Source organism: Ctenocephalides felis, unplaced genomic scaffold, assembly GCF_003426905.1.
Source record: "Ctenocephalides felis isolate EL2017-DRISC unplaced genomic scaffold, ASM342690v1 CF-g0.4_SCAFFOLD_01170, whole genome shotgun sequence".
Taxonomy (NCBI): domain Eukaryota; kingdom Metazoa; phylum Arthropoda; class Insecta; order Siphonaptera; family Pulicidae; genus Ctenocephalides; species Ctenocephalides felis.
The window spans coordinates 15,433,181-15,456,658 of record NW_020537324.1 but is presented as its reverse complement, the minus strand read 5'-3'; the positions used below and the strand labels follow the sequence as shown (position 1 = coordinate 15,456,658).

The following is a 23,478-nucleotide window of genomic DNA, read 5'->3' as shown; positions in this document are numbered from 1 at the left end:
TATATTTTACCCTCAAGATTACTTTTCTTATATATTATGTCAGATTGTGATTAAACAAAATTCAATAAAAATAAAAATGTGTAAATCTGGCCCATAACAATATATATGTAAAAATTCTCGGAATTTTAGGAAAAGATACCACAGGCCTACAAACAATTTTTTTTGTTCGGTGCATCATATGTTAGAGCTGATTCTTATAGTATTTTTTGCGCTGATTTTAAATCTACAAACCATATTTTTGTATCAGCTCTAGTTTGGAACTTGGAAAGAAGTTGCCGAAACCAGGTTCATTCTAGGTCGTCACGGAAGAGAATTTTTCACGGTGTCAACTAATGTCCCAACTAAGGCCGAATGGGTCTTGTAAGTTTGTATGTGCGAGTAGGCAAATCTCATTCAAATAACATTCTGAATTGTATTTTGTACTTTCATTCCTTATATATCATATCCTGAAAACTAAGGCTCATAGAAAAAAAACAATGTCATTTTTGAAATCAGCGCCCCAAATATACTTAAAACAGCATCAAAATCGTTCGCACCATTTTTTTTGTTGGTCTTTGTAATAAAAGCATTACAGATATATGTGAATGGACTTAAATAATACGAGATACTTCATAAAAAAGTATCTAATTAAACCTTCTTTAGAATTTTTACTTAAATCATCATTTCATGAAGTGCATTTTTTTAAAAGTACATTACTAGAAATTTAAATGTTATAAGATAATACAAAATATATAAGAATTTTTATATAATTATATAAATATAGTTTGTTTCCGATCGACAATACTAAATCATTTTTGAATTGTCAAAATAGCTAGAATATAGATACAATTTTTTCGAAATGTTTCTGTACCATAGATGTATATACATTTGTGTACTGAGAATCAACCGCCCATCATCATTATACCGTAAGAGAACTGCTTTCAAATACAAATATTGGGAGTTAAATTTAATCTATGCCGTTGATTAAAAATGATCACCAAGTATGTATTTTTTTTTAAATTCTGTAACTGGGTCTACTTTGGCAGCCCTACTATGCACTAACTCTTGACTGTGTGATCTGTTCCAGTAATTATTGTCGGCGAGCCCAATTACCCAGTTTTGCGATGTCATTAATTCTACGTGCCGCGTACTGACCAATGGTCGAGCGGAGATCGCGGCTGGGATTTCGGTCGAGGGACGAGACTGCTTTCCGAGGTATAAATCGACACGATACAAATGTTTAACAAGAGACTGATGTCTTTGAAATAAAGGTTACATATGTGAAAGGTATTGTCATTTGTTTTGCTATGTAACAATAAGAATCAGCAATTATCCAATGTATCAATAATGCCCAACAAAACTCATGAGGTAAACGAATTTAACTGACCCGTAAACTGTACAACACAACAACCTAGACTTTACACCATTGAACAAATTTAGAATTTTTTAAACGACACAATTGGATCAACTAACAATCAATGCTGATATTTATATTAAGATAAAAATATATTATAGAAAAGCTCATTGATAATTTATGTAAAACAACTCGAGTTTGATGAATGCTGGAAGTTTCAAAGAAAGAAAAATTATGTTTGAAAATTTTACATTGAATTTGTTATACAAAAACTAGTTAAAGAGTAAAAATATTAACTTGTAGGCTTTACTTGTAAGATATTTTCTTCTGCAATAAAATGATAGTCAATAGTAATTTATAACTTATTTGCACTATTTGTAAAAAAGATTAATACTGAAAAATAGACAGAACGACGTCTTAAATAATGTAATTCGTCTTTCTAATGAAAAACAATTTATTTAGTACTTCCGGGAAAAATAATTATTTTATTTCCCCTGTAAATTTTAGTGAATTGCTCATATTTCCATATAAAAACATGATTTTACTATCTTTTGTATTGGAATATTTTTATAACAAAAAAGATTTACTGTACTGGGGAGACATTTTTACAAGCATTGAAATCGCGAACTGTTCTCGTGGTCGTTGTCAAATATATAGTTTGTATTTTCTAGTTAGATTGAATAGCAATAGTTCTGCGTTAGATGATATTGTATATGTTGTGGACAACGCGGCTAGATGATTTACTAGCAGTACGCGTGCTCTGGACAGCTACAATTGGTCTGGGAGGTGGATTCTGAAAAAGGTCCTCATACCTTAGAACTCTGAATTTATAGTGAAAGAGCTAACTATAAATTAAATAAAAAATATAAAATATTGTGTCGCTTTTCGTATTTTATTTAGTTGTAAATTTGGCCTTTATGGTACAACTAATCGAAAACCTTCAAATACCATTGCAAGAATAATTATCTTATGTCAGATTAACTTTGACGTTGTATCAAGACACTTATAATAAATAAACACAGCTAAAAATTTAATGAACATTTTAGATAATAGTTAATGTTTCTGTTCTAAAATATATAGATTTCGTCGGATGTCCACTGATTATGATAAAAGTATTTGAATTCTGGTACATTATATAATATGCAAAATAAAAGATTTTTTCTGTTTAACAGTAATTAGTACAAGGTGTTCTATAAGCTGTTTTGGACGATGCCTATTTTCAGATTTATTTTTATGTACGTTATTATAGGACAATCGAGTGACTGTTTATTACGAATGATTTTTCTGGTCAGCTCTGAGCCTACATCACGTATATGCTGGTAATATGGCATCGGTTTTGTAGTATCGAAATGAACGTCTGTTACATTGCAGCACATGACCAATATATCGGTTGTTAGATCAACCAATGCGCTGTCTGACGTTCGTGTCCGGGTGCCTTCAAATATGAAACGACGTGAAATGATCATTTATCAAATTTGTACTCACATCGTGATCAAATATATTGATTCAAGGGCAGAGATGACATAAGAATAAAAGTTAAAGAAACAATGGATAATAGTAATATACAAAAATAATTTAGTAATAGAATATTTTCAATTCTTTATGGATATCCGTATAATGAATTTTATGATGCAACTTTTCTCGTCTTATATTTCTGAAGTAATATAACATACTATAAAAATAGTAAAAAATAATATGCCCAGTATCATTTCTGAAATGTCGGCATTGTGAATGATACTAGCTTTTCTAATTTGATATCTATTGACTCCATAATGTAACTAAATATTATGTGGATAACCAATGTCTTATATAATCATGCATATTGAAGCATCAGCAAATATTAGTATACGACGGTGGAGACGCCTTGTACCTTTATTATGTATATAAAAACATAGTATTTTTATCAAGAGCTTTTGAACTATTTGAATAAATAGGAAATTTGGTATAGTTTAAAAGTCGCTTAATCTAAATCCGTATTAATTATTCACGATTATTCACATATATCGGGGAGGTTCCACAACTTACCTTAAGGCAACTAACCAATTACATAGTATATTATTTGTTTTAATAAAAATGTCATTCAATTATTTAATAAATAAATTCTAATAAATAAATAAATAGATATAATTGTTACACCAATTAATGACCACAATCAAATATCTAGCAGACTATATTTCATGTTTCACATGGAAGCCATATCGTTCCAGGCATCGATGCAGTAAAATTGTCATGACGCGTTGTCATGCGCTTGTTCCCATGTGACATTCCACAATTGCTGTTCATGTGCAAATCAGCAATAATGAAAGATGATATCTCGTGCGTGCCGTTAGGATAATACATTGCAATCATTCACATGTACGAATTTAATTGGATTGGTATTAAGGGATATAACAGTTTGTTGTTTGATTTAGTAAAGATGTATTTTTAAAGTCGCAGAAATAAATAAGCTGCTGTCTTACACTAAATTTTTACCTATGACCAATCCTCTTTAATTATTTTAAACATTATTTAACATATTGCAGCGTTTATACTCACAATTAGTGAAAGATTTCATGCTATTTAATATTGTGCCTAGCGAAACAAATTAAAAACTATCACAAATGTTCATTACTAGCAACAATTTTATTTTAATTAAAGGGTCAACGAACTGTGATATTATTTCAAGTGGAAGCAAATATGAATTGCCGGAGCAATGTTTATCCTAGACTTTTAATTAATTATATTTCTACCTATGCTAAATCCTCTTTGATAATTACTAAATACCCATACAACTTTTAAATCGAGTTAAAGCTCTTTAACCATTAACAATGTGTCTTTTTAACACAAATCATTGAATATACTGTCTTGCTAACCTATAGATTACATAGTACTACATAGGTAGTACTTACATAGTACTACGACAGCAAATATGTAATATTTTTCACATTCATGATACTTTAGATACATTTTGAAAGCAAACGATATTTAGAACATTTTTTACTCATTGGAAACACTGATTATTATATATTATTTCAGATTCCATATTGAGGTGAAGCCATTTTGCTTTTGAAACGAATTAAAAAGTTCGGTTTTATTAATCACTAGTTACTATTACACTTTCAAGATGTAAATTTACCATATTTTGATGAAAGGAAATAATAAAGATTTATCTTAGACTTTTCGTAATTTAATTCATTTTCAATTTGTTATATATACGTTTTGATATTTGATAAATTTTGTAGATTTGTAGCTTTCATGTTTTGTGAAAGCTGTTTTAGTACTAAGAATGTGTGTTTGAAATTATAAATGAGTCAAAATGAAATTATACTATTTTTAATTCTCTTAGAGCAGCGTTCGGGAAACTTTTTTAATCATTACCCCAAAATATTTTTGTTTAAGTTGATATTACCCTCATACAAACAACTACGTAGCAAATACTGTAAATATCAATTAAGATATACATTCTTTATACTCCCAAAAATGCCACATTTACCTCATTTGGGGTAATTTACCCCGGTTCCCCGACGATTGCCTTAGAGTGTCAATAGGTACTATTTCTAGAACCTAAAATCATTTTTCAGATAACATTTAACAGTTTACAGCTTTGAAAAAAAAATTGAATATATATTGCAATACTTTATGTGATTATTTTGATTTAGTGATTTTTACATTTTGAATTTTGATTTTATACAAAATTATACAACTTTACTAAACCATAATTTTATTAAATAAAATAAAACTCTAGTTTTAGTAATCTAATAACAATCCAACAATAATTTTTGACGTACTAATATGATCTCAAAAGCTCCACCGTACTTTGCCTCTTTTAAAAAATGCTGTCAGTCGTAAAGCGAAAAACGTAAAACGAAACGAAAATAACGGCACGCTAATTAGCATTATATGAACGTGTTTGTAAAATTGGAAAAAAATACATGATGATCATTATCAAAGAGCTTTCAGACCACAAAGAAAATACATTTTTTTCACAGGGCCGCGTAAAACGTTCACCGCCCGAGCCGCGTATGTGCAGCTCTAATTAAATCATACGTCCAATTAGCGCTACACGCACGCACACTCGTCAAAACGGGGACATAAATACTGACTAGTTTCAAATCCTGTTGCAGGTTCATATGTTTATGACGAATACAATTCACGATGCAAACTACCATTCACGCCATTGCCAAAACATAACATAATTAATAGACATGATTAATATTTTGATTACAATACCTATAGGATACAAGCTAAAGGCTATTATAATTTTATGGTAGAACGTTACATGGGAGGTGTTGCTCTTGATTATAATAATAACCACTATTAGTGCGTATGTAAATTATACAACGATAATATATTCTGAATAATAATTATATTTTCTGCTAAAATATGTAATAATTTTTTTTGCAGTTTTGATTACTTAATATCACCATCTAGTTGAATTTTTGTACTTCCAAGGCTTGCGAATACATCTTATTTTTGCTGTCACTAAACTACTCAAAGCAATATTAGTACATAATCCTTTCAAATGTGAAATGAATCAGTGCTAGCCTACATTAGCGTCAAATTTAATTAGATGGCTTAGAAAAAACTGTTCTGTTAAGCTTTGAAATTGCTACTTCAACATTGTGATCTGAGAATGAAGTTGATAAAAAAAATATTCGAAGCAAATTTTAATTGAAATCGTTTGAAACAATCTGATCTTTCTATTTTTTATTCAATTTTCAAAACCGATTCAGAATTTTTTGAATGAAAGATTTTGCACTTCTCTGCTACAGAAACGGCTCGACTAATCGTCTCCCAAAACTAATCATTTGACTTTATGAGTTTCATATATTGGCTCTTAAATATTGAAAATGGGTTCAGTGGTTTTGAAAAAACATTAATAATGATTCAAATTTTAGGTCACAACAAAAAAAGAGCTTGTCATTATTTCTATATTTCATAAGTTTTTGAAATTATTTCACTAATTATAGGCTGCTCGTAATATATTAATATGTTCTTTGAAGCCATGACGATTATAAAAAGACACACTAAAATTGTCGAAAAATAAATCCAAATTTTAATTATGAAGAAACAGCACGAGTTTCACCACATTTTTCTAACACTTATTAAATTTTCAAATCCAGTTCAAGGTTTTTGGCTAAAACGTGGACAGAAAAATTTATACTTTTCTGCTAATTATAAAGAAACGGCTTATCTGATAGTTGTGCAAGTTCTCTTATTGACTTACATCAAAGGGATTTTAAATTTTAGAAAATTTAAAAAACGGCTCACATGCATACTCATACATAATTATTTATACATTTTTTTTGCCAATTTGGTCCTAAAAAATTAGGAATGACTGCAATCATAAAAAAAACAAAATTAGCAAGCCGGATTTTCTGGTGAAAGCATAAACTTTGGAAAGTGATAGGTTCGAATGTCCCTGGGCATTAAAATACTAATAATTTAGAGCAAATAAGCTTTTCTTATTTAATGTATACTTCTCATTGCTTGATAATTTGTTGATTATAATTTTTGGGGTATTTTGTTTATTAAATCATGAAGTGTTTTGAAAAAATATAAGTGATGGTATGACGCCAAAAATTAAAACTCTAGGTAAAAACTTTCTTTTTACCTGGTTACCTTTAAAAAAAGGTGAGTAGTATATAATTGAGTAAATAATGTGCAAAAATTGCAGTTTTAAAGTAAATAGAATTTCCAATTACCATAGCAAAATTTTGGGAAATGTCACACAATGTTTCGCCAATGTTTGACATTAGTTCAGATAGCGCGTGTTAAGTAGCAAACGTTCATTTACATCATGTGCAAACAAACTTGCATACAAGTGATATGCAGAGTTGACAGCAAAACACGAATAGAAGTCTCTATCAACGCGCATAACAGGAGATGCTACAATAATACTGCGATAACTCGGACCCATGTTTGTCAAAAACAGTTCTATATCTGTTCGATGAGAGAAATCTAAAAACTATGTTTTGGCAACGTACAAAGGAAACGTGAATCACGTTGTCGTATCGGAAGAATTCTTTGCTAAATTGGAAACAGATGACTTCAGTAAAAAAAGAACGCGGTGATATATTAGTTATTTTTGAATGAGATATTCAAATTTTAATCAAATTACACACATTTTGGATTAAAATCAAACACGACTAGAAAATATTTAGTATTAAGCTAACTGATAGCAAATGTGAAAATATTAGGTATTCAAGTAAAAGTGGCAGCTGATTCAAATTATATGGACGGTTTACCCACTGCAAAGCATGCCACATAGAAATCATCATTTCTAATCTGAAACAGAGATTTAAAGTTTTGATGTGTTATTTCTACCCTTTCCAAATAAATAGTTTTTTGAAGTTAAATTTTAACTTTTTTAATTGAAATGACTTTTGCGAGATAGGAGTTTGTGGTAAGAAGGTGAATTTAGGGCTGCATGTATTCTTATATGAAAAATAATTATAAAATTGGTCCAAAGTCAGCCAACCCTTATTACATAGGGGAATAAAAATAGATGTTATCCTATTCTGTCATACTGAATGCGTTTAAAATTATAAAAAGATCGATCAAGCCCGTTTTATAGCAGTATTGCCACTTACATCATATGATATATTATATATATATATATATATATATATATATATATATTAGGGTAGATCTTAATATGGACATTTTCGAATTTCTTTGCTCCCAAGGTCTCAAATGGTTCTAAGTTGATAAAAAAAACAATTCTCTGAAAGTTTTAGCTCTTAATATTGTCTTTTAGATAGTGCGCAATTCAATCAAACTTCGTATGGAAATAGCATAGAAAAAATTTTGAAAATTAAAAAAAAAAATTTTTAGGTATAACTTAGCGACAAATGAATTAAAAGTGAAAATTCGTGTCATTTTTTATTGGAAATTCGACGCCCTGAAAAATTTTTGAAAATTTTTTCATGCTATTTTTATACAAAACTTTGATTGACTATCTAAAAGACAATATTAAGAACTAAAACTTTCAGAGAATTGTTTTGTGTCGATTTGGAACCATTTGAACCTCTGGGAGCAAGAAAATTCGAAAATGTCCATTTTAAGGGACACCCTAATATACACATGCACATACATATACATATACATGTATACATATATATATATATATATATATATATATATAAATATATTAATATACATATATATAACGTTTTAGCTGACAATGAAATCTAGTGTTGATACAATAATGTGACAAATCCGATTAGTAACTGTACATTCAAATAAAAGATTTAAACAAATATTGTTTGAAAGCTCGGGCTGTTAGCAATATAAAATAATTTGAAATGCAAACTAATTATTTTTATAAAAATACATAATATTGTATAATTAATTATTTGTGAATAATTTTCTTTACTTAGAATAATTTTGAAAAATAATTATAAAACGCACTATGCATTCCATTATTTACAAAGATAAAAATGTGTATGACATAAAACAAATGTAAGATTTTAATCAGACATCAATCATATTTGAAATAACGGAAGAACTATTCAAAAATACGCTTGAAAAAGCTCTACCTTCTAACCCCTTTTCCATTCAATCATACAAGTCGAACAATTTATTTCCTCCATTCCAACATTCTACAAAGTCACCACCACGACGGATGTTATCCGTTAAAAAAAATCTTTTCCATGGCTATTTACCATAAATATGAATCTTAATTTTCATTATTAAAACAGCAGCTAAGTTGAAAACTGCATCGCGCGAAGCGAAGTAGAACAAAAAAAATAGGTCGGACAGTGTGTACTGCATAGGGAACGGTGTACAACAATTTTACATCGGATATACATACCGCCAACGCCGGCTGCCGTATGGGGCGTTCATTATTATTAATGTGTTTTTTTTTAATGCGGACCGACCGCGCGAGTTTAGAGGATCCGAGTGTGTGTAACACTCGATGGCTAGGTACTAGGTACTAGCAATAGGTGCGATTGTGTTTCTGTGCGTAGTTGAAGGGAAAAAAGCATATCTTAGGTAACAGTTTTTTTTACAAAATAATTAAATAGCAATCATAAAATAGAAAATTCTATAAAAACTATTGTGTTGGTTTTTAGAATTTCAGCAATAGTATTGTAATTCTACATACATGGCGTGAATCTATATTATATAGATTTTGACGCAGCATCATAATCACTGGTCTTCAGTGACGACTTATAAGGTACGTCCAGTCCTCGGTTCATCGTAGTTTAACGCACTTACTACCTGAACCGGACTTTCGTGGTTGCCCATTTGGTATACCCAGACCTCAGTGTTTATTGCTGACACAAAAAATAATTTGGAGCCTAGACTTTTTATTGGAATTCAATTCAACCTCTCCTTGTCCGTTAACTCAACAAATCGTCTTTTGATGCCACCTCCCATTATCGGTGACAGGGTCGAGTCAGAACAAAATGGTGACATAAATTATTTATTGGATTCCACAATTCTGGACTCTTATTTTAAATAGTGCATTCCAAACATTAAGTAATTCTGTTAGAACTAGTACCAATTAATGATGATGGTAGTGAAAATGGTGAGCAATTGATAAAAGTGTTTGTCACAGAGCCACTAGGATTCGAGAATCCGATATATGATCCAAAGGGCTACTGAAGTCGACAAGATTATTTTAATCATTGTGAAAATTCATATTCTTACAGAGCGCCATCTGTTTACCCAAAATATTGTAGAAATAAAAATTACTACAGTAGCTAACCCCAGTGGGCTACTCCATTTTGCATTGATCGAAGATATACATTAGATCGAAGATATGCTTCTTCAATCTTCTAATAGCTGATGGTTCCAATATCCAGTTAATGCAGGGTTATTGTGGTTGACAATTTTATCGTGATGGAATCCACTTCCGTTTTTCATCATTTCCTGGACAATATAAATTCTCAGATCAGGGGGCGTCCATTGATCACGTGAGGTTTTAGGGTGTTGACAAAACAACACAAAATAATACGTGGGGGATACTTTTTTTGAAAAAATCCCAACATTTTCAGAAAAAAATCAAAACTCTTTTCACGTAACTAAAAATACATGTGATGTTTGGATGTTAGGAGGGGTTTGATTTTGAATATCACCACGTATCACCAAGGAAGAAGGGTGGTATAAAAATTTTTAAAAATTCGATCACGTGATTGATGAACACCCCCTTATTGTGTATTATTTGGTTACTACAAGATGCATTTGCAATACACCTCCGATTAAATTTAAATTGTATCCCGGTTAATAATGTTGGTCAAACAAGGCCGATTTGCACATAAAAAGTTCAGCATGCAATGCATTAAAATTAATCCTATGTATTGTTTAAGTGCTTTCATCTTCAATAACGACCAAACATGCGATAAACGAGGCTTTTTATCTAAACCTATTTATTTACCATACATAACAGTAAGTGAAGAAACAAATAGAATCTAATTTCTCGAACTGAGTTAAAAATTTGCTTCTTTGTTGATAGCTTTAACTTATGTACCTTTATACATTCCTTTATTTTGCATTGGAGTTAATCTTAAATCTATGCCTAACATTCCAAATCTGATGTTTTGAAGATTTTTCACAACACATGTTAAATCGTAAAAGAAATAAAGAAATTAGCAAAACAAGTTGGTATAATAATAGTACTAATTTTGCTGAAGAACAAAAAGACCTTACAAGGAAGTTTTCAAATATAATAGACCTTTGACTATTATGTATAACATTCCAAACTTGATGCTTTGGGGGTTTTTATCCTAAATATAGATGATATTGCAGAAAAAATAGCAAAATAAGCAAAACAATCTAGTTTAAAGGAGACAATAAAAAAGATGCCAAAGAAATAGTTTGTAAAAGAGTAGCTATTCAAGAAGAAAAATTATTGAAAGTAATAATTTCGATTAATAACAGTAAAAGCTCCCAATTGAGTTCGTGAATCATCGACCACTATGATTTACTAGATGGTCCATTTAAAAAAAAATGATCAAAATTTTTACAAAAGTTTAAAGATGCAAGGTGCACTAATCACTCATCAAAAACTTCTAAAAAGACTCACAGTCAGAGATAAAGGCAAACATCGTTAGATACCTTTTTGAGAAATAGGCGAAAAATAGGAATGCAGAATGGACTAAATGATATAACTCAATTATGAATTGATAATAGTATTAGTAATTTTAATACATGTTCAAAGTTTTATTTCTCTTTCCCTAACCTTTTCTTTGATAACTTTTACGTTTTCTTTTGATTCACTGTCTAGTTATTTCTATACTGTTTTTCTTTCAATTTGTATTCCACTGAGGATGATATAGGAACATTTGTCCAAACATATGATTTTATAAACTTTGCAAATTTTTGTTTGAGCTATTGCTTTGTGGAAGGGCATACCTGTAGTTGATTATTAATATTACAAATAATCATTATAATCCAAGTCATCAAGAACAAAAGTTTCAAAAACTTTAGCGCCTCATTCCGTGGAGTTCATTCTAATGTAATTGCACAAATTATTCACCAGCTCTTCCCCTAAGAGGTTTACACGTTGGAGTGTATATACGTTGTATTACAAGTGGCCGCTTATCTTCTATTTTCCGGTGTTCTAACCCTCGACCGCCCTAGCAGGGGTTGAGAACAACGCAGGGCGAGACGGCCAGAATGAAAGAGAGGTTTGACCGGATAGGTAATTTGATGTCTCGGACGATTTATCACCCTGGTTTCCGTTTCTCGAACGCCGACCTATGCGCTCTCTTCCCCGGACTGACGTACACACTTTTCCTCATCCCTCTTCGGTGGGGTGAGGGCGGTTTACCTTCCTAACACAAGCGCGAATGAAGCTACCCTCGCGGTTCGTCTGATAAACTACGCCTGGCCCTGCGACCTCACGACGCGTCGGGGTATATGGACATATGTTTTGCATGCTTTTACTCACACTAATATATTATGGGGGTGGTATACTTTGGAGAGTATTTGAAAAAAAACTGATTAAACAGGGAACAGAAAAACAATTTTATTATTTGATTTGTTAGATTGAAATAAGCACTTGAAATAATAAATCTTTTAGAGATATAAACGTTCCATAGTACCTACTAGAAAAAAATAAAGTGTAAATTCTGTACAAGCACCTTGTGTGTAATCTATTTTGTGGTACTGAATTTTTTTATATCAAATAATACAATGAAAATAAATTATTCAGCCTAAAAATATATTATGTGTAATTAGTGAACTAAATGCACCCCTAGGGGTCCTTTCAACTTTCAAGGGGTCCACGGCAAGAAAAACAAAATTTGGTGGTCCACAAAATAAAAATGGGGGTCCACGGCATATTTAGAAATGATTTAAATTTAAAATGTTAGTATTGAGTTAGCCACTCATCAACCTCGCATATCTCAGAAACTATTGAATGTTCCAACTTTAAATTTTGGTTACAATCTTGATAAAGTATAGTGACAATGTATATCATGTTTCATTAAAATCGAATTATGCATTTTTGAAAACGTACAATCTGTTTCAATACTAGCATTGAGAGCAGAGCCAGCCACCCATCAACCTCGCATATCTTAAAAACTATTGAACGATTCAACTTTAAATTTTTGTCAAATATTTAGTAAAGTGTAGTAACAATGTATGTCATGTTTCATCAAAATAGAATTATGCATTTTTGAAAACGTACAATCTGTTTCAATACCAGTATTGAGAGCGGAGCCAGCCACCCATCAATCTCGCATATCCTAAAAACTATTGAATGACTAACTGTAAATTTTGGTCACGAAAATTAAAAAGAAGAAAAATATGAATTGGGCTCAAAATTGCTTCCCCTTTTACCATTTTCTCTAGATCTGTTTCCCAGCGACCATATACCGATCTCAGATCTCAAAAGGATACTTGCTGTGAAGAAATGTTACCAAGTGATGAGATGATAGTTGAATTTTGTGGCAAAGTACAACTCGTACTAAAAAAATGGTTTCGAAAAGTTTGAAGTTCGCTATAATTTTTATATCGTCTTCGAAGAAACTACATTGCATAAAAAAAAGAAACTTGGCAAATAATTGGTTTTTCTTAGTTATCCTACAGATTTATTCAGTGATGTGAAATATATCGTTTCCAGATATTTGACGGGTAGTTTTAATTTCAGTCTCAAGCATTGCGAAGATTTGATTTGAATCTATACTTTTTGAGAACGCGGCACAATCCGGCCCGAAATATTATTTTATAAAAACCCGGATCACCAGATGAAAATCCGTGACTATTCCGGCGAAACTGGTACGTGTAGTCACTTTAATTAGGGGGTCCATAACAAAACAAAAAACATTGCAAGAGGTCCACGGCACAAAGAAGTTTGGGAACCTATAGTCTAAATTGTACACATGTCTACTTTTGTACCGGGCCACCTGTTCATTTTTTTACCTGCCAACCTGTTTACATTTCTACCTACCTTGTCTACCTGTCTACCTATCTACATGTCATTTGTGTATTAATGACTTTACTTGTATATGAATCAATATTTATGATCATTTCAGACCACAAAATCTCAATTTTTTACTATTTTTCCTGCAATTCCAAAACCGGTAAAACTGCCTTCGCAAAAATGTAATCAATTCTTCATTTCATCAATGCAAGTAAAATGTTGTTTGAATCATGCATTCAATGTAGAAAAAATATTTTCGTCAAATAACCAATATCAAAAATACTTCAATTATAAACCAGTCATTTGAATGAAGTTCCACAAACCGAAATATTTCCAATACAAATTGTTCAAAAACAAAATTTATCATACTTAGTAACTCCATTCAAAATGTATCATTTAACTGAACCACATTTATAAATGTAATCAACTGCATCTACTTCATTTTACAATTCGATTATTTATAATTTATAAACTCCAACAAATTCATAATAGTAGATTTATTGGAAAATAAATTCGATTCCCGCATTCGGAATAGACTAATGAATCATGAAACACATTTTTCATTTTTTATCCGCCGTCGATTTAACAACAACTATTCATAATTTTATGAAAATGCATATCATTTTAATTCAAAGCTATTAATACTATAAAATGGCATATCTATATTGCATAATTAAACAATCTTGTCCCCTGCAGCCGGATCATCCATCATCTGCCCCAAACATGTGAGTTATTATATGCAGTGTGAAATTCCAACGTACATACGAATGGTATGTGAATTATATTAATGCAATGGAGGGGTAGATCATCAATATTAATTAATTGAATTAAATTGTATCACGCTCCTGGAAGTGGGTCACCGGTTGAATAATTGGGCGAACACGGAGTGACCTTTAATTAAACTTTGGACATAATTTAATAAAAACTGAGCTTTAGAGGAATTTATCATTTAATATAGTTTGAAGTCAATTGGTTAAAAGATATTGGACCACTTTTCATTATTAAAGTATTTTATGAAAAATTACCTAATATGTTCAATTTTTATTTATTTTTAATTTTTATAGTTTATAGATCAAAATGAAAATAAATTAAATAAATTATAAAACTAGTGGGGCGCATGCCATCGTGCCTTAAGGCAAATTGCTGGAACTTCCCGTACCAATTTTTTTTTTTTAAAGATTAACATTTATGAAAAAAATTTACTCTGAAAAAAATTAGATTTTTGAGAAACTATAAATTTTTGACAAAAATTTACTTTTTTTTTGAAAAAAAGACGTTTTGAAGAAAAAATTATTTTGGAATATTTTGGAAATTCTGAACTTTTTTTCAAAGCAATTGTATTGCTTTAACAGCATAAAAGCAAAATATCGAAGCGCGTAAGCGCCGCGTCGCCGTCTAACGGATAAACATTGGTACGGAACCCATTGGAATGTAAACAAAATTTATACTTATTGTTAAAATCTCTAAAAAATATCTGATAATTTGATGTGCATATGTCTAATGATCATTTTTGACCGCCAAATGGCATATTTTTTACTTTTTTTTACTAGATCTCTGAAGCCGCTAGACCTGCTTTCATAAAAATTTGACCAGTTCTTCATCTTGTTAGTACAAGTAAAATGTTTTTTGAATTATTAAAATCAGATTTTCATTTTCGATTTTTTTGCGATTACTACCTACGGGAAGTTAATAAATCTTGAATTAATTTGGGGGTTACCAATTTGGCACTTGGGCAAATATAACAAACTAATTTAGCATTCAGTTATTATTGAGACTTATTAAAGATATTCATTGTAGGATATGATAAATAGAAAAAACTATGAAGATTATATAAATTTATGTATAAAATTTTTATTTTTTTTATTACCAATTTCAATAAAATGGTAATCACATCATAGCATAATAATAATGGGTAATACTGCCTTGGATAGGTCCGGGAGCTGAGTTAAACTCCAACTCGACTCAAGAAAGAATAGTATTAGAGAATTGCCATTGCCATTCCACACCGCAGTGCTCGAAATGGGTGATTTTCAATTGGAAACATATTTTTTATCTATATTTTCAAGTAAAAATTGATATGACTACTGCATGGTATTAGGTTATCCACAAAGAGGGTTTAAAGTCACAACCCTGCTCATACTCACATCGTTATATATCTGTGATTTTTAACCGCTTTTGTTATTATAATAGAAAATATAATCTATCTATTCTAAACTATATCAAATATTTGAAAATAGAGCTTATGTACTTGCATTAAAATCACTAATTATTTAAAATTTACGTTGAACAATAATTAGAAAAATTAAAGCTTTTAAACGATTTTAATTTTATTTCTGAACATCCGAAAAACCATTATAATAAAAATTCCCCTGAAGCTCTTAGAAAGCAATAAAGCGGTTGGATTGGAATCTCTACTTGATGCATTTTTTATTATTATAATTTCTCTAATACTGATAATATATTTTTAATTTGTTGCAAAAATACCGAGAAAGGCTATCACCTGGCTACAATTATATCTGTATTTTAAGCAAAAAATAATATCATTAGAGCTTGATATCAGGCTGGTGAAGATGAAGTGATTGAAAGCTCTTACCGCTAGGCCAAGAAAATCTTTTCAACGCATCAAATAAAATTGAAAACAGACAGTACAAATATGAATTACAAAATTGCATTAAACATCTTATTCCAAAATATAGAGTGACAAAGACAATGTAAAAATTAAATAATTAGCCAACTAATATTTCTATCTAACAGTATTACATATTGCTATTTTAGATTAGTTTCCTCTTGTGCATTTTTTTAATTCATTTATGTATAAATAGATTACACTATCACATGAGCAAATCACTGTACATAATTAGTCGAAGTCGAGAGATAGCGCAGTAACGCCCGCACATTGATAATGTACACCTACCAAAAATCTGATTACCGAACGGCAATGGGTAAACGAAGCTCGCCGCACTCTGCGGCTGTACACACCAGGTAACTCGATAGACAGCGCGCCGATAAAAAGTAACCGTCATGGTAATGTAGCGATTTATTTGAGATAATAGCTAAACCCTTTTTACAATATTAAATACGCCTAATAGCTGAATATTTAATATTGGGAAAAAGATGATTATGATAAATTAGAAGAAAGTAAGAAAATATTAAAATTCGAGAAGATCAGAATTAAGTTCAATTCAATTTGAATAAAAAATAAGGAGTAAGAAAAAAAACAAGATTAGAATTCAAGAATGGCTCGCCCGTAGGAAAGCGGTTAAGAGAGACGGGACTTATTTCAGAGGTCTTGGGTTCGATACCCACTTCGAGCAGCCTGTTGTCAGGCAACAGTGACAACAATTTTCACTTCGAAATATAAATAGCAATATGTTTCCAAGTGAAAATAGCCCTCACCCGGCATTGTTGCACCATACTTGCCCTATTACAGAGATTGTAATAAAAATTTATCATACAGAGATGTGACAACTGTTCGGGTTGCCGTCTGTAATAAAAACAAACGTAGTTTGTAAGATATTGATCACAACAGATCATAGAATCTGTAAGTTCTGATCGCTGTTCAAATAAAATTTAAAAAAAATATTTCAAGATCAGATTAGAAAAAAAAACAAGAATGAAGAAAGCAGTTAGAATAACATTAAGATAGAATAGGATATAAATGAAAAAGAGAGTATATAATATATCTGCAAGATATTGTAAAAGAATATATAAAAATTATATAGAATATAAATAAAAATGATATGTAAGCACTTGTTAATACAAGTCTATAACTGATTAAAATAAATAAATCCACTAGTGGCGCGTGACATAGTATCTTAAGGCAAATTGCTTTAACTTCCCGTTCTGGTTTTATTTTGAAATCGACGTTTTGAAAATTTTGAAATATTTTTTTTTATTTATATTTGCAAATTATATTTTATCGTTCTTATACAACATTCAGTAATTTTAATGGTATATTAAATATAGGAAATAGGTCGAAAGGTCACCCATTGGTGATCCGATTCGGTGTTGGAATTTTGAAATATTTTGAAAATTTTGAAACCCATTCAAATCGGTTGATCTATAGTTGTTGGTTGTCCATGCAAAATATCGAAAAAATGAGTTTAAATTATATAAGTAAACTTTAAACATTATAAATTTTGGTACAAAAACCAAAGAATTGGAAACAAAATTTATACTTAAATATTAAGTATAAAAATTTATACTTATAAAATTTGATGTGCATATATCTAATGATCATTTTTGATCGCAAAATGGCATTTTTATTTATCTTTCACTTCTCGTTCTCCAAAACCACTAGACCTGCTTCACATAAACTTTACCAATTCTTCACTCCGTCCATATAAGTAGAATGTTTTTTAAATTATTCAAATCGTACGCTCCGTGCCCTCAAAAACTGATTTGTTATTTTTGGCACTTTTTTCCCTGTATCTTGGAAATGGCTAGACCTGGCTTTGCCCAAATTAATCAACACGTTTCCTTGTCAATACGAAACAAATGTTTTTTGAACCGTTGATTCGAAAACGTCGACAAAAAATTGTATCCAAACAAAACCGCGCTTCGATATTTCTTTTCTTAGGTACGCAGCGCAATTTAACCGCTTTGAAAAAATCGAAACACTCAAAAAAAAAAATTTCATAATAATAAATAAAACATAATAAATAAAATATAAATTAAAATAAATTTTCTGGTAATTTTTGAATAAATAAAAAATGAAATGTTTGAGATATCATTAGAATTTTAATCAAGTTTTTAAAACTCTTGGTTAAATGGAATAAAATTATAATAAAATGAATTAACCTTTTCGATACGGGCGGTGTATATATACGGTGGCTTGCATATATGTATAAATATGTAAAAAAAATAAATAAATATGTATATATGTATGGACATATGGAACAGAATTATCTGAATTGTACTTAAGGAAATGTAGATATAAGAAAATTTTAAGGTAATGTTGAAAGGCGTAATAGCAAACACTAAAGACTTCCACACTTTTCGGTGCGGTGTCCCGTTCATTGGTGTCGCTTCGGTGGAATGCACTGCCGTCAGGAAAGGGTTAATATTAAAATTGAACCTACCTCATGATTTTTTCAAACACGTTTGGAATAGTCAAATTCAAAAAAATCTTGTTTTGCATAAATCTTGTTTGTCACAGTTATTATGCAAGAAATATAAAATGAGCAACTGAATTTGCTGAGAAAATGAAAAATTCTCTGAAAGACTGCTCAGGTAATATTAACGATTCTCTAGATGTGAATTACTACCGATTTGAGTAACTTACTCGCAGCTGTTGGTTTTAGGGCGTCAAAAAGCAAATACAGAATCGCGAGTGCAAAACCAAACCAAATCAAACCAAACCAAGCCAAGCCAAGCCTGACGATGATTTTATTTAGCCGCACATGCAAAGTCCGCATTATCAGATCGATACGCCACCGCTTTGCGAATGCATTTCAGTGGCGCATTTCCATCGCACCGGAAAGAATTGTGCGGCGTGTACCAGCCTTACACTGTTTTGTCATGGCAACGAGCTTTTTTAGTTGAAAAAGTTGCCTGATTTATGGATTTGCGCATTCAAAAAGCAGTAAAATGACATACAATAAATTTAATGCATGTCTGTATTATATGCCAATATCTTCAAGTTCTTGAGAATTTACATTTCTATTGAAAGAAGCAAAAACAAATGATTTTAATATTGGAACGGAAGAAAACCTGTAAGTTATGTTTTTTTTTCAATTCTAAAATTTCTGGATCCACAAAATGTCATTTATTATTGTTGATGAATATATCATATTCTCATATTGTCTAGAGTTGGTTCCTTTAATACTTCATTTGTTTATTTATCTGTTTATTTGCTATTTTATATGTCTAATCAGAACATCAATATAAAAGATTGAATTATTTAGCAACGTATCATATTATCAGTAATTCTCATAAAAGAATAAAATTTAATATTGATAAAATCAAATTTAGATTTTTTGCATATTTGTTATATATGTCATCTTTATTTTCTATTCTAATCTGTCTATGAAGTCAATTAAAATAGGAATTTAATTTGATGTATTTACTCTCTATATATTCTCTTTAAAGATTTCGGCTTTTCAAAATACCCCATTTGTTCGGAATATAGAGCATTTTACGCCTGTAATCTGCGGTTACTAACTGTGTATTTTCGCACACATTTACGCAAAGGAATGCCTACTCGCATTTCTAAAGAGAGAGCTTACATAACCCCTGTTCAAGCTAAAAATCGTATAAGAAAATTATTAATTTCAGTGTACGCAAATCAGCACATTATGAAAAAACTACAAAAAAATTCCTCGTAAAAAACTTCTATGATGAAGGAGTTAGTTAAAATATATTATGTCACACACAGATTTGAATCGGAATCTATTACTATTATCATTAGTTTCCATTAGGGTAGTAAGTTACAGTAAAAAAAATGTGAAATATTTTTTTTGCGTATCTTTACGTTTCAGAGGTTTCTAAACATTTTGGCTGAACTCTTTTTCTGAACATTTTCTGAAACAAAATGGTGTGTACCATTTTTCATGAACGACTTCGAGAAAAGTATCAACCGATTTGATTGATTCAAAAAGTATTTGATTCATATTGACAGAGAGGTGTGCTGATTAGTTTTGGAAAAGACAGGTCCAGCCATTTTGGAGATACTAAGCAAAAAGTGCAAAAAATGGCAATTTAGTTTTTGAGATTTTGACAGTTTTTACTACCACTTTATATGAAAACTGCTATATATAGCCTTGTCACAATATTGCTCTATCTTTTGGAGGAATCAGCCCCATATAGCCTCAGTACAATAGTCTGTTTTGCAGTATTTTTCCTATTTTTCTGAAATTGATGCAGCGTGGCCTGATTGCACAACAACTACATAGGGTTTTGAAAGTTTTTAGTACCACTTTATATGAAAACAACTACATAACATAGCCTTGCCATAACATTGGTCTATTTTACGGCACAATCGGCCCCATATAGTCAGTGCAAGAGTCTGTTTTGCAGTATTTTTTCTATTTTCCTGAAATTGATGCAGCGGATCGATCAATTATCGCAAATGGCCTACCGGAGCTTTATCTATGTTAGCATTTAGCATTTTACACGAACTCACGTACGGCGTGTAAGTGAATGCGTGCCTGTGCACGTGCACGATAAATGTTCGGGAATTTGAAAACGCTGCAGCGTTTAATTAATGCAGCGGCCCGTGATAATCTATTCAAATGCGTAGGAGAGCGCCGGCTCGCGGCAGCACGCCCCTAACTCGATATTCGTACAGAGCCGTTCGCGATTATAAAGAAATTCAGAAAAAAATGAAAATTTTTGGCAATCAACAGAAGGAATATTTCATTCTAAGTTTAGATTTTGATTTTTACAATTTTGCTAAACAAATGTTTTTCAGAACATACATTAAATATAATAAACATCGTGTGAAATCGGTTGCTGAGTTTGAAGTTCATCATACCGCAAATAAATCTATTGTAAATTATATTTGTCATGAGCAGTTTATAGGATATTAAAATTAAAGTAGTTCTGATTGCTGTTAAAACAATAAATAAAAAAATATTTCTCATGGGAGTGCTGCGACATCGAGCGTCATGATATTTTGGTTTGTTTGAAAATGTATATATCGTGAAATTTTTATGAAATCAATGCTCTTTAATCACTTATAGAAAGATCAAATGAAAATGCGTAATAGTGTCTCATTTAAAAATCTTTATGATACAAATGTTCATTATTTTCTGGCAAAAAGTTCTACTCACAAAGAGAACCTTAAGTTTAGTCTGCTAGGATTTTGATGAAACTTCTTATGGTGATAGAGTTGATAGTCTTTTTCAAAACTTAAATTATTTTTTATAGCTAAAAGCCTATAATACTTGAAATTGTTGGGATTGATTATCAAATCTATCGGCATGCAAAGTTTCATCAAAATCGCAGAAGAGTAATTCTGAGGTTCACCTTGTGGACTGGATTCCAATGCTATTAGAAAAGTTTTCAAAAATCTAGCAATTTCTTCACTCATAAAAATTTGAACCATCTAAGTTACAAATATAATGTTTATGAAACATTGCGCTATAAGTTACGATTATAATAAAATATTTTTAGTATAGATAAGTAGAAATAAATTTTTACATTCTGCCTAAACATATTATAGAAATAAATATAATTGAATAGTATTTTTATCCACACTAAAATTGTATTTTCTAAATCAATTTCGCTGAAGTTGTATCTACTATAACGTTTCATTGCAATAGTTTGGTATCTGTTTCTAGGCTCAAAGCTCTTGTACATTATTGCTAATCAATAATAGGTTTATAATCCATTATTTGCATGTCATAAAATTTTATTTACGTTATTATGACATCTATTATCATCAAATGGTTACCGTTGTAGGTGGCTTGTGTGAGGCAATTTCTTGGAAAGACAGATTCGTGCGGGGTGTAAATAAATATATGTTACACGTTTGTAAAAAATACATTAGTATATTACTTATATTCATTGTTAATGGAGAAATAATTAATAATTATATTAAATTCTTTTGAAATAAAAATAGGAAAATAAATAAAAACGCGCTAATGTAATTAACAACTGCTTTATGGCTAATGAACACTTGATTAAGGACAATAAACCAATAAATAAAAAATTAACTATCAATTAAAAAAATCTGCTAAAATTTATAATATTCTCTAATAGTATCAGAGTTCATATTGAAAATGTTATCAAGTCTCACAACATTTTACAAAAAAAAAGATGATTTAGTTTAGCCACCATGGAGTTTCCTTCCAAGAGTCATCTAATTTTAAATATTTTTATTTCTCTATTAATTTCAATTACTAATTGCAATAAATAATAGCGATTTCTTTATTTTACCGACAATATTACATTATTCTAAACAAATTTTTCCCATAACAATATCAGCACATATTTATTTTTTTATGAATTATGAAGATATGACAAATAAATATTTGATAGATTTGAAGGTATTAGAATATGGTATTTTGAGCAGTTAAATAATCATTGAATAGAAGTTAATGAAACAAATCTGGCTGGCTTGTATCATGTTAATATTAAGGAATTCAAATATCAAATGTTATTTGCATTCTTTTCAAACTAGAATAATTTTAATAGTCTTGGTAAACCAATGAAAAATTAATTTTTTCTAAAGAAAAATGACAGATATTGTCAATTTTGGTATCGTGCAATGTCGAGGGTTTCTTTGACTAATCTATTGAATACTAATATAAGTACCTATACGTATAGTGTAGTTATTTCTCTAGAATTCTATTCACGTAGACGTAACAAATTTCCACCGCTAATATCAAACGTTTACTAAATTATATACAGCGATTAAATAATGGTCTACTTTTTAGCCTGTGCGTGAGGGTATTTTACGCCACAAATCAACACAGCAAGTGGCATAATGAGAAGGGTAGGAGAGAGAACATAACATTTTTTAAAAAATAAATAAATACCCCTCGAATAGTTCGTGTATACCAGCGTCGAAATTAGGAAGCAGATATGTATCGCTAGTATATTACTTATCAGGAAGTGTGCTATAATATTCTTCACGGTTCGGGCACGCCACGCGGCTAACAACCTCCTCTGATAAACTAACAACAAGCTGCCAACGACTCAGACATCAAGTGCCGCAACTTTGATCGCTTCATATACTCTTTTGCAATATAATTACTATTATGCAGTTCAAATAAGACGATAAGTCTCGGCTTTCAACTGTAAGACACTTGGAAAGATTTCTTTAGAAGAAGTGTACAATATAAAA

General features: G+C 30.5%; 1 protein-coding gene across 1 annotated transcript in view; it reads right to left on the bottom strand.

The window, feature by feature from the left end:
- LOC113366899 (heterogeneous nuclear ribonucleoprotein C-like) overlaps positions 1–23,478 on the bottom strand; it is a 390,018-nt gene that overhangs the window by 345,945 nt on the left and 20,595 nt on the right. The window lies entirely within an intron of this gene.